At 40.6% G+C, this 13,537-nt stretch overlaps 1 long non-coding RNA gene across 1 annotated transcript in view; it reads left to right on the forward strand.

Moving 5' to 3' along the window:
• LOC137165607 (uncharacterized) overlaps positions 1-13,537 on the forward strand; it is a 118,189-nt gene that overhangs the window by 10,580 nt on the left and 94,072 nt on the right. The window contains exon 2 of the long non-coding RNA XR_010923431.1: positions 6,820-6,931. This is a non-coding gene — a long non-coding RNA (uncharacterized lncRNA). The remainder of the gene's footprint in view (positions 1-6,819; positions 6,932-13,537) is intronic.

The following is a 13,537-nucleotide window of genomic DNA, read 5'->3' on the forward strand; positions in this document are numbered from 1 at the left end:
TAACACTCCACACACCGGACCTAATATTTAAAACAGCAAAATATTGCACAGACCTTCTAAATTGCATATTCAACAATGTGCGTGCACATAGGCTCCAGTCCTGCAAACACTTATACATGAGCAACTTTACTCCTCTGAAATGTGGTACTAGCCACTATTGGGGATTGGATATTGAATTAGATGGACCCACTGCCATGTGCCAGTTCTTATAATATTCATATGTTTCTCATGCAGAACATGTGATCAAACCCATTATGCAACATACACAAATATTTGCAGTGTTGTAAAACAGGATGTATTTTATAATATAAACAATATCTGCTTGGAAAGAAGATATTTGTAAGAATACCTAAACTTATATTTAGTATATGTAGAATAATCAATGGGCAAATTTGAAACAATTGAAATACTTCAAAACTATTGGATTCATATCTTTGACAGATGATGTATCTTCAGTATGTATAATACGGTTTTTGGCAAATGTGTAGGATATGGTTTTTTTTTTTTTTTTTTTTTGAGTATTTACATTTTATCTAGCTTTCCCAGTTTATGTAACAATTCTATTACAAGTGTCCTTGGCATTTCAGTCCTAGAACAAAATGTGTGCTCAAGGAAATAAATGGTAGTGTCCTTTCTTTTGCCATGGTTTCTGAGTGACAAAAATGGCAAAGATATATTGCAGCTTACAAATGCACGACTGAAATCCTCTGCCATTTTATTGTGACTTATGGAGGCTAAAATGGAGTGCGCTAAGCTATAAAACCAGATTGCAAGTTCCTTTATAGGGTTATTTTAAAATGTTATTTGCTCAAGAAGTGTTTGGACTGATTCATCCTTTTCAGGTGTTGATTTCAAGGGAACAACTGTGTGGTCCAAGAGAAGGATAAAACTAAACATGGATTTTTGCCAAAAGTTGGATTTTATGCTCAAGTGTTCTCAATTTTTTTCTATAAAAAAACAGAATAAAGGAGCTGAAAGTGAAAGCAAGTCTCAGAGCATAAATGCATGGTGTTATTGGTATCCTTCCTTAGCAATATACAATCAAATTTATGCGTGTTGTGGTAAAATCTCCTTTCTAAGTATGTAGCCCTTGCTTTTTATCACTTTGATAGGCCTTCCTGAATTATAAAAATAACAAAGCCAGAAGACCCAGTTATAACCTGATTCAAAATTGTGCAGATTGGACCTAACTATGACCCAATAATAACTAAGCTATCTTCTTGGGCTGTCCCAGGTTTTTACTTGGTTACAGGGACATGGATAAATCCCATTTTCATTCCAACTTTTAACTGTGCTGTCACTGGGGATGGGGACAACCCTTCTGTCACCTGCTTATATCTATGGAGCAGATTGTTCCCTATGCCTATTGTGACTCCCTGATTCTGTCGTTTGAGTGCCTGTCTGGTCCTGTGCCCCACATGACATAGAGCAGCTTAGAGGCATCTCTAACTTACATCACTGGTATTTGGTTTCCCAGGGAGCATATGTTATCTGAAGATTTCATTGGATCCCAGGATGCTTCTGTGTCAGTGGTAACAAAGCTTCAGGACCCTGTGCCCAACACCTATTTGTGCTGTCTCCAAAAAAGCAGCCTGAACCTTTCATTTACTCCATCTGCATGCCAGATGTTTTAAATATAGAGGGAGTGTGGATAGTCCTCATAGTCTTCATAGGCCTTCATTTTGTGTAGCCATGCTCACCTTTCCAGGAGGATGTCAGCTCTTGGTGCATCAGGCAAGCATTAGGGAGCATGCAGAGATAATGGCAAAAACAGCATGACCGAGCTCCCTATTAACTGCATTTTGTGCTTGTGTGTATAAAATTTCATCTGTTCACCACATGTCAGAAGGGAGTTTGAAAAATGGTCCTGAAATATTTTGGGTCTGGCAAAAAGTTAAGCAAGGAGCTTTGTTCGACTAAGAGTTAATTTTCTCATGCTTTTGACTTTTGTGGCCTTGACTACTTCTGGGTTTTCTGTTTTGTAAGGATTAGCATACGATGCAACCACGTATTCTATTAAACCTGTCTCCCCATCACTTTATCTCATTAACTGCTTGATCACTGTGAATAAAAATAATCTTCCATTAACTCTCAACTTCAAAAGAGTCAGATTTTAGATCAAACGGTTCTTCAACAGCTCTTTAAAATTCTCTTTAAATCCAAGAGGTTAACTTCAAAGAATACCTTATGGGTGTTCTGAGCCCAGTTGACAGGTAAACAGTAATTTGTGACCACAGATATGCAGCTAATAAAGTGCTTTTTTTTTTTTTTTTTAACCATAGTTAGTCTTTCCCCTCCTCTTTATGGATTTAATGCTAGTGAGTGGTTCTGGATTGACAGCAGTAGAAAACGATGTGCTAATTAGCCACAGAACAGTCGGCAATCCAGACTCCCCACCACACAGATCTACCAATGTGCTTCATACATCTTTTGGAAGAGGTGGAAGGGAGTAGTTTGTTTCTATTTTGATTCAATCTTTGGCCACTCTTCTGAGACTGACAAATTGTGATAGAAGCACCTCTCCATTAGGAGGTGGATTAAGGCTACAAAGCCTTTCACAGTGATCAGCTAACCACCAATGGCAACAACTCTCCTCTCCAAATACTAGTTCTGTAGGAGCAGCAAAAAGATCTCTAATTTAGTGTAATTTCTGGTAATGAAATGCCCAAAGGTTGGCATTTTGTGTGGGGTCCAATCTGCTAGGCAGCCTTGTAGCACACCTACAGGATCGGGCTCCACCCGTGAGATAGGTGGGGGATGTACGACAGCTCTTCATGTCCATGTGGTGCGAGACAAAGGGGAATAGTATGGAGTGCAGCCAGCCTTTTTGGTAGTGCTAATAAAGAGTGGTATATCTGTGTGTAACAAAAGGCATTATACCCTATTCTGCAGCCAGGCTCTTTTGTGCTATGACCCCATCAGTTGTCACACGGCAAACAGGATCAGGGTGAATCAGTATTATTGATCAGATTATTGTTGTTTATGGTAGTACCTAGGGGATCCGACTAAGATTGGAACCCCATTGTGCTAGGCATTGTGCAAACACACAGTAAGACTCAGTGCTTGTACCAAAGAGTTTTATTAGTTAACTAGAGGAGACAGACAAAGGTTGGAGGGGAAACAGGCAAGGTGATTTACCCAAAATCACACAGTAGGTCATTGGCAGAGCCAGGAATAGAATCCACATCGCCTGATTCCTGGTCCAATACCCTGTCCATTAGACCCCACTGCTTCCTAGCACTTGTGTGAACAGTATCCAAGGAACATGGTGTTTATGGTTAAATGAGTTTTCTCTTCCATCTGAGTCTGTATTAAGCTAATAACTTAACATGATGATAAGGATTTTGAATGTTCTTTTAGTGAGATGTAAAGCTGATATGACGTCCCTATTGCATAGTTTCATAAGAGGAAGGAAGTTAATACAGGGCAGTTACGTTCTGCTGTCTAAACCCTTAAAGGTTCAGCAGTAACTGGATCATTCTAGGGCTACCTTTTGATCACTTGGCTCTTGGAGTCAGTTGTAAAATGAAGACTCTTAAGAAGTTTGATTATGCAACACATTCCGGAATGGTAGAGCATCTCGACAGATAGAAAAACATTTTGTAAAAGGGCAATAATAATGACCAGGGGATTGGAAAGAGTGAATTAGAGGGAGATATTAAAAGATAAATATATAAGCCTTGGCTAAGTAAGGACCAAGGGCCTGTTTCTTCCAACTTCACCTGATGTTGAATAGTATCTTACACTGTAAATAGTCCCATTCATTCAAAAGGGATCACTTGAGGTTAGTAAGGGTGAGAGAATCTATTAGAGGACAGACCTATCTGCAGCTACCTGAAGGGCTAGTTTGTGATGTGTGCCTTAGCAGCGGAGGAAGAATCCCCCCATGTACACTTGTGTAGTCTACGTGGACCTTAGGTCTGGTCTGGTTGTGGTGATTTGGCTGCAGTTGTGTGTTTGTATCATGCTAATGCCTAGAAGCCCCAATCCAGGGTCAAGACCCACTGTATACATGTAACAAAGAATTCCTACCATAAAGAGGTTACAGCCCAAGTAATCTGCTTGCCCATTTGCTCTCTGCCTCTCCACCTATAGCAGATGGACAGAGAGGTTTGGGCTTTCCACCCCACAGCATACCAGTCAGCACAGCTGCTGTGGCATGAGGATGACATAATTTCCTACTGATATAGGCCAGCAGCAAATTATTACCTCCCTTCCTTCTCAGACAGGGGTGAGGAACAGTGCTTTGTATTGCCTACACCTGGAATGGGGCCCCTTGCTCAGGGCTGTGCCTAAACACATCTTTTTAGCTCAAAGGATGGAAGAGGAATTGCTTAGGTGCATCTAAGGGCTGTAATTAGGAATAATGGGATGAAATTAACAGCAAAAGCTTAGTTACCACCCAAATCTATCTGTGTATACACAGGGGGGTCTTGGTCCATGACTGGGGCTCCCAGTTGCTGCAGTAATGCAAATAATAAGAGACTGATTATCAAGAGGAAATTTCTGTCTGTTAGGAAGTTGGTAGGTTGTGGGAGAGCCTCCCAAGGGAGGAGGTGAAACACCCTTTGTTTAGGACATCTAAAATTATTCTGGATCAAACACTAAAAAATGTGCTGGTGAGAGAAACCCTGACTTGACAAAGCGATAGAAACAGAGATGTGTTAGGACATTCCTTCTGGATTCTGTGACTTTATGGTCCCAGTGGGAAATAGGCCACTGCCTTCCTTCCTTAAAGACTGGGGGAGTAGGGAGAAGTGGGGTGTTATTTTTTAAATTAGCAGTAATTATTAACTGCACCTTTTCCTGCTCTGATCTCTAAAGTTTCTACAGTCATTTGTCCTCATGCATCAGTAGTTTCCACAATTTGCTGTGGGATTTTAATTCTTTGGGCTTTGATGTCTTTGCATAACAGCTCAATCTCATGTATCAGTGAAGGGGAGAAAAAAACATTCTTCCATGATCACTGCAAGTGCAAATGGGATTGTAAAGAGAGATATGGTATAACATCAGCTTATCAGAATCATAATGACGCCATTGCTGGAACAGAGTGAACAGAGAAGAGATTTAATCAGAGAAAGTTCTGTTCAAGAAAATCTTAAGCAGTTTTACCCACATGAATACCCTTGAGCCAAGGATCATGGGAAAACATTTTGAAATCTTTCTTCTTTTTAGTCCTTCATCTTCCAACATTTTAGATGATAGACTAAGTAAAAGTAACCCTTTCTATTCCTCAGAACATTCTCAATGTTGTTAACTGTATTGTGTGTGGTAGGGCTTAATGGCCCTGATCAGGGAGCCAGGGTGTCAGGATCTATACACAAATGGAACAAAAAGATGGTCCCTGCCTAAAAGATCTGCCAATGTAAGATTTATACACTAGATGTCACCAGTTTAGAAAGGGTTTATTTAACCCCTGTGTAGCCACACATGCTTGGGTTTAAGAGTGGGTGTTTTGGTTTAGATGAAACTTTTTCATAAATTTAATCAAAATGCTTTTAAACTGAACTAAGAGTGTCTGCACAGGTTTAAATTCACACCTTTAGTGAAACTGGTATAACGCTCTATACAGGCAAGCCCTAAGCAAGAACCTCCCCCATTTTGGTCTCTTTATGAGCATCATGCAGATCAGTTTCTGTTTGTACAAATATTAGGGAAAAGCTGTTCATGTGGCGATTCAAATTTACCTGTGGATAAATGTATGCACAGATGAGTGGAGGCATTCTCTATTCTTGCCAGAAGTGCTCTCCACTGTTTGATGTTTCAGTCGCCCACGCAAAGAGCAGGTGCAATTTCATGTGACATCAGGGACCAGTCATATACCCTGAGTAACGAAGAGCAAATAGGCAAAGGCACAGCTGAAGTAACTCAAAGAATCCAGAGTCAGGAATATGTTCCCATTTGTAAGCTTTTTTTTTTTGGTTATTAGTTCGGCTGTAAGAAAGTTGTGATTTTTTTTTTCTTTTTATTCAAAAGATGTGGCCACGGCTTGTTAAAGTTGCGGTTTTGGTGCAAGGCATGCAACCTGCCTTACAAAGCAGAGAAGCAGTATAAAAGAGACCCACTTGGCTCTTGAAGGCACTCATGATGGAGGGGCAGCCGGGCCAAATTGGAATGACGTTGTGACCCCGTGCACTAGGTCACACAATGCCATTTGCTTACAGGGTCACAATGCCACTCACTCAAATTTGGCCTCCAGCTTCTCTGGCATGACATAGGGGTGGTTGGGTCAGATCTGAGTGAGTTGCATTATGACCTGGAGCATGGTTGCAATGCTACTCAAATTTGTGGTTACTATAAAAAGTTGCAGTGTGCATAAGAAGTTGAGGTTTCCGCAATAAAATCAAGACCCACAATTTTCTTACAACCTTATCAGTAATTGCTAAGAGTCCGTGTGTGCCATATTTTCTAAATGATGAAGGTGCTAACGTTAGGATTTTTGAAAGCGCTAAATTACTTAGGAGCACAAGTCTTATTGAAAGCTCCTAAGTCACTTAGATACTTTTGCACACTCTCCCTAAATTACTCTGATAAATGAGTTGCTATGAATGGCTCTAAATGTAATGATACAGTTGTGTGTGCCAGACAAAAAGGAAGCAAAGGGAATGATTAACATTAAGAAATTTAAAATCAAATAATGGGAGATGGGTACAAACACATCATGAACTTATTAAAATGTAACATGACACTTCAAAAGGCAAAAAAGAGCAAAATGTGAATTATGAAGTGTCGCTGATGAATTTAGCTTACAGCAAAAACTTAACAGACAATGAATTTCAGGAGCAATTGAATCAATTCACCATGTTTTATGCTTTACAGAGGGGATTACTCGACTGATGATGCTAAACAGAATGGCCCATCGGCATGTAAAGAAGGAAGAATTGGGGAAGAGCCCTTGGAATAACGGCCTGATTCAGCTCAGGCCTGAAAGGTAACAGCATATGATATTGTATTTAAATTAGAGAATGAAATTGTATGTGGGGGGAGAGATACAGGAGGCCAAATTCAGCCCTGATACTGAGGGTGCAAGTCCATTGACCGCAGTGAAGTACCCCAGCCTGAATTTGGCCCAAGAAGTTTGATGGTAAAATGTTGCTCTCAGTCATGTTGTCTGATAAATAGTGTCCTCTGGAGCAATGTAATGAGATTACAATTGGCTGTGGACCAGAATTAAGGGGCCTGCCCTTCACTTCCTGCTACAGAGTGTTTTACCTGTGCTAGTCAATGCTCCTGGTACCTTTGTCTTCAGCACAATATTCCACAGCTATTTCCCCTTTTCCTCCTAATTTGTTCAGCTCCTCCCTGCCCATCTGTGTTCATCTTTTTTCCCTCCCTGAGAATAGGAGGTTGTCCTCCTTTCTCTCCTGGAAGAAATAGGCCTGTTAACTCTCAAAATAGTAGACCTAATGTATGGGGGGAAGAAAGAATCATTTCACAGCCATTTCACAGCCAGTGTTGTGTTCCTCTCCCTCTGTGTGCTGAGGGGAAAGTCTTTCTGAAAGGAGATCTAAGTGGAACATCAGCAGCCTATTTCTCCTCTTTCTCGTCCTGAAGGCTGCAGCCGTGATAGCACCAATGCAGTGTTCTGTTGGTAGAAAGACCCCAATAGCAGTAGTTTCTGGCTCCTGGACATATGTTCCTCCTGGAGTGTTCAAGTAGGTGGTTCAAGTGGGTTTTATGCTCCATTTCCTCCCCCTCCCCCAGCATAGACTTGTAAAGATATCTGGGCCAGATTCTCATATAATGTAAGTCAGTGCAAATCCAGAGGTTTCCCTCTACATCCCAGGAAATCTAGCTACTAATCTACCTACTACTTTCAAAAAGGCTGTGGCTCAACGAAAGCTCCTGGAGTTGTGCCAGAGCTCTTGGACACATCTCATGGCAAATCAAAGTAGTGGGAAAGAGACTCCAAAAGGCGTGAAAGGTTACTGAGCACAGCAAGAGCCCAGTTGCCCACCTGTCTAAGGATCCAGCTCCTGCACCTGTGAAGAAGAGGAACTTGGAGCTTGAAGTAGGATCCTAATAGAGACCGTTCCCACTGGAGTATATTGAAGGTATGACCAAGAGGGTTATTATGGTCCTAGACAATCAACCAGCAGATGTGGAGAAATGTACATGCAGCAGGCAAATGCTTCCCTACCAGTAATGAAAAGGGGCCCTGTGTGCCACTGAACTCAACTGTTCTGGAGGTGATAAAATTAAGATGCTAAAGCAGCTAAAATAAGATGCCTACGTGGGCAAATGAGTTTTGGAGGAAAATGAAATTACTCACCAGAGTCCCTAATTTCAGTGCAGGAGTTGCTGCAGACATAAGATTCAGTAACCACCACGGAAGCAGTGGTGCAACAATATAAAAATTGTGTGTGTTGCGGGGAGAGGATCTGGCTGCATCAGTCCTGGAGCCACATTGAGATGGACAGCAGAGGACAAACCCTGGGTACAAGGAGTGGGATGCATCCCTTGATATCTCCTTGATGGTTGCATTTAAGCACATAAGCTCAAGAAAAACAAAGGTTACTAAGCACTCAGCATATGGTAACAATATTTGGTCACTGCTGATGTGATCTGGATTCATAGCTGATGACTCAGCACTCTAGTGTCCCCAGAGGTTGTAACCAGTGTCTTGAGCCATTCAGCTCTCCAAATTCACCTTTTAATTTTTCTAAGGTTCTTTGTTGTATTTCTTTATAGTCATGTGTGTGTCTATAATTGTATGGGAGCATATTAGAATCTACCCTTTGCTATAAAAACACCCCAGCCATCCCAGTGATCTCAAATTAAGAAGTGACTCTAAAACTTTAAATAATTGTAATAAAAGACAAAGAATAAACATGGCAGCTGATAGAGTTCGTGGATTGGAAACCAGTTTGGAAAATAAAACTGCTCTAATTCATGTTTGGGTATTAAAATATGCTGTGAGTGTGACACCTGCATGAGGACTCAAACATAATCAAGCTAACAGAATTGGACAAAATGGTGTGAGACATAATTAGCAATACATTTCAGTGCTTTCAGCCGAGCTGTCTCCTGGAAAAGAAAACAAACCCTTAAAATACCAACAATGCCTCATGCATATTCAGTATTTCATCTGATGTTGGTTTTATGAAATAGGTTGGACTTTGGGAAGTTTGAAACCGGTACTATAAGCCAATCTAAACCAGAGACTATACTGATTAAAAAAAAAAAAAAAAAAACCTTCCCCTGTACTAGAGAAACCTTTGTCAGTCTTTCTTCTTGCTTACAATAATTAGTCAGGTATTTCTACTGTGTCAACTTGATTGTTTGGCTCTGCATCTTTGTGCACTTCTGTTTGCTTCTTGAATTCTTTTCTATCTGAAATTAACTGGCCTATGCGAGGGTTTGAACTCAACCCACCTATGATTTATTAGCCCAGCCATTTGATGTTGTGTTTAGCCCACCTTGATGGGTTGCATTATCACTCTTTTGGTGTTCTATGCCATTGCAAGGTGGTGTATAGAATTTGAAGCAAGGCTCAAACTGACACAAGTCAAGCTACTATAGCCATTAGGTCGAGCTAGCTAATAAATGTACTTATTCAGTTGTACATGAATGCTGTCTTTGTAGCTGATCCTGAAAACATTTACAACCAAATACAGTGCTTATTACCATGAGCAGTTCCATTGTGGTCTGTGGAAGTGAATATCCATTTTGCTGCACAATGGCAGTATAAAGGGGCAAACACAGGACCATGGAGGATGCCCCCAGAGTAAGGAGGCTCCTCTGACCGCACAAAGGTGCTGGAATAACCCTATGCTAGCCTCCCTACCAGCCCCCAAGTGTAATAGGAGGCTATGCTTGGAGAACAAACTGAATGGCCCGAGAACATGAGTAGCATAAAGGTTTCTTCAAGCCCCTTTTTTGCTTCTCTCTTATTGTGCTGAGTGCATGGATAGACTAACTGAATATCAGAGCCTGTGGCTTCCTGGCAATAAGCATTATGCCCAGGGATAGTAAAGTATTTAAAGAACAACAGCCTAAATGCTGAATAGTTAAGATTGTGGATTTAAATAGTTGGATAATATGGCATCCCAAAATGTATGAAAAATGCAGTTCCATTTGAAGTTTCCTCATGGTGCACACAGCAGTTCTGACTGGATAGAACCATCTTTTTTTCTTGGTCAAAACTTTTGAGTTTTGTTTCAAACAGATTACTCTGACTCTTTGAGACTTTACCCTAGCAGCAGCTTGCAACCTGCGACAGCTTCACAAAATGCCTTTATTTTCTGTCGACAACAGATATTGTAGAGAGCACAACCTCTAGCAAAAACAGTCTGCTTGACTCTGCCATAACAATGAATGTCAATGATACTAGATCAAAGTTGTGAGTGAACTTACTTGCACTATCGCCTCCAATTTTTTTAACTTCTCTTTCCAACTGAAGAGTGTATATTGAGAAATCTTATTAAAAATCACAAACTGAACAGATTTTTTCCGAGTCCTAGGAACAAGTTTTAAATGACAAAAAAACCCTTTTAATCTTTTCGTAACATCTTGACAGTTGTGCCACTAAATGTTTGCTTCCGTCTTCGAAATATAATTGCTTTTAGTCTGAAATAATTCATTTTCTCTCTCCTTTTTTTCTTCCTTTTCTGCAAATTGTCCTTTCAGCTTTATTTTTTTCACTTAATTAATTTTTTTTGTACTCTATGAATGCAGTAATACATATCACTAGTGATGGTATGCGAATGTGTGATGTGTAGACTCCATTTAACCTATATATTTGCTGCTAACAAATTAGATTCACTGTTATGCTTTCAAAATATCTGGTAGCATCAAAAATACCTGACCTTTTAAAAGTCACCAGTGCATTTTTATCTGTTCATGCCAGTTGGCCATTTCAGTATCTGAAGAACGAATATCACAGTGGAAAACCCTTTTATAAGATTTGTGTATTTTTAAAAAGGCAAAACTCCCCTTTGTTGTTGGTGTTTTATTTTTAAATGGTTGCTCTCCAGCCGTGGAAAGAAATTAAAACTGTACTGACTTAAGTATAACAAAATCCAAATGTCTGAACCTGTTATTCCCTTGCTCAAAAATCAACCTCAGAACTAGGGTTGCAGCTGTTTCAGAGATATTATGTAAGGCCGGCTGCAGAGCAAAGCTGGGAAGCTTAGGGATGTTTTAGCTGATAACCACAAGAAGTTTGCTAAATATTGTTTAAAAATAATCTCCCCTTTTGAAACACCAAACAACAAGGAACCAGATTAAAACAAAAACAGAAAAACAAACAAACAAACAAAAAGGGTACCAAACCCTAGAGACAGGAAACAAAAGAGTGAGATTGAGAATGGATCACCAAATCATCAGGAAGTAGGACTAGTTAGTCTTTCTGCAACAAAATTCTCGCTATTCTTCAATTACTGAATACATTTTAATTTGTTTGTTCCTGTGACACGAAACATGAGTTTTAAAAAAGCCTAGTGGAATTAGATGCACAGCTCCCATTGATTTCAGCAGGATTTGTGTATCTAAATCAACTCAGATGATTTGAAAGTCTCAGCCATAATTATACAGGTGGATGTGTGGATAAGATTTTTTTTGTATGTGGATGTGATTTATTTTTTCTTATTTTCACTTGCAATGCACATTGAGTCTTATAGTGAACATAGAAACGTGAGACAGTGTAGGCTTTAGTGCTCTGCTATCTCAGTAATCCCATAGGGTATGTCTACACTGCGATTAAAAAAAACCTGTGGCTCTGAGTCTCAGACCCCAGTTCATCTGATTTGGGCTTGAGGGGCTCAGACTGCTGGACTAAAAATAGCAGGGTAGGTTTTGGGACCCAGAATCGGAGACTCTCTCCCTTCGTGGGTCTCACAACCCGGGATCCAGCCCAAGTCTGAATGCCTACATGGCAATTTTATAGCCCTGTAGCTTGAGCCCTTCAAGCCCAAGTCTGCTGACCCAGGCCAATCATGTCTGTGCCCCAGATCTTTTATTGCAGGTTATACATACCTGTAGAGCTCATTCATTGTAATTTCCTTTGCTTGACCTGTCATCCTCAGCTCTCTTAATTGCATTACCAAAAGGAGCACCCATTGTTTTAGTACCAGAGTCACTCCTCTTTGTATCTCTTCCCCATGTGAATGAGTAGCACCAGCCATTGAGTATCTGTCTGTACTCTTTGTTTGCACCTTGTGTTTCTAGTGCTCTGGGACCTGAGCTTGTGTGCCCCACCAGCCTTTGCACTAAGTATAATACCTGAACAGATGTGTTTGCAACGAACTCCCTTCCTCTCCTCAGCACATCCAGCCCTTCCTTCAGACAGTGCTGTAAAAAGACTTGTCCAAATCTGTGTGTCCATCTGAAGGTCTTACTGCTTGACAAATATTTTTGCACTGAGCCTTCATAAAAGCCCTGTGAGGTAAATACTTACCTGATTTTACAGATGAGGGACTTGAGACAGAGAGAGGCTGTGACTTGCTCAAGGTCATACAGGAAATCTGTGGCAGAGGCAGATAGGAAGCTCACAGCTTCCAATTTGCAATCCTGTAGTTTAGCCAGTAGAAGACTATCCTGTTGGGAATGTAGTGCCACACCAGTGAGCCTCCACTTTCTAGCCACTCTTTGGTAACTAGTGATGGATGTTGTTTCTCCTAAAAATAGAGAAGAAGAGAGAGAAAATATTGCCTTTGTCCGAGTTCTACAGAGGGTTTCTGTTCTAGGTTAATGATCACCCTTTATTTGTATGCTATGCACCTCCCTTACCAAATGAAAAGGAGGCAGGGGGTGAGGAAACTATACTGACACTTGAGGCCTCAAGCTTCTAACTCCGTGTGGGCCATTAAACATCCAGGTGACTGTAGCTGGCAATGTTATGCAATGTAAAAAATGACATTGCTGCGAGAGGAAGGTGTGGAAGACAGATATAGTCTCTGATGTGACTAATTAGTACCAGTGATTGTGCTAATTGTATGGGGTGTTAGACTCTTGTATGTACTGTCCTGTCTGATGGAAACAAACACAAACATTTTCTCATCAATGAGTTATGCTTCATAGCAGCTAGTCCTTTCTTTTCATACCCTCCAGACCAAGGTTTCCATCTTCTCCTGGGGGAGTTGCCACTATTCTTCCCACCTACTTTACAAGATGGGGAGTAGGGATGAAGAAGGCACCATTGTATTGGGTGTGTAGCAATCTCAGCAGAGAGCCTAAAGACTCCAGGTGGATGCAAACTTAACTTATTTCTCATCCCATGTAAGAAGTTTGTTTATTTCTGCAGTGAGGTGAGCTGCCAGAGCAGTATTTGGAGTCATTGCCTATATTGCATCTGTCCTTTGGTTTACTATAGGACTTCAGTTTCTTTTGCTGTCAGTCTGACAACTTTCTCCAGCACTTAACATAAAAACACTTTAAAAGTGCACTCTCAGTGTTCTGAGGCTTAATAATAGTGGTTGACAAAATTATAGAAATGGTTGACTATTTAATGTGAACACATCTGTACTGTGCTGGTTCAGTGAAAGACTAGACCATTTTGAGGGTGAGGAGGGAATTTTGCAAAAGCGTGGGAACATCA

Source organism: Emydura macquarii, unplaced genomic scaffold (assembly GCF_026122565.2).
Source record: "Emydura macquarii macquarii isolate MOO-44397 ecotype Brisbane River unplaced genomic scaffold, CSIRO-AGI_Emac_v2 contig_2768, whole genome shotgun sequence".
NCBI lineage: Eukaryota > Metazoa > Chordata > Testudines > Chelidae > Emydura > Emydura macquarii.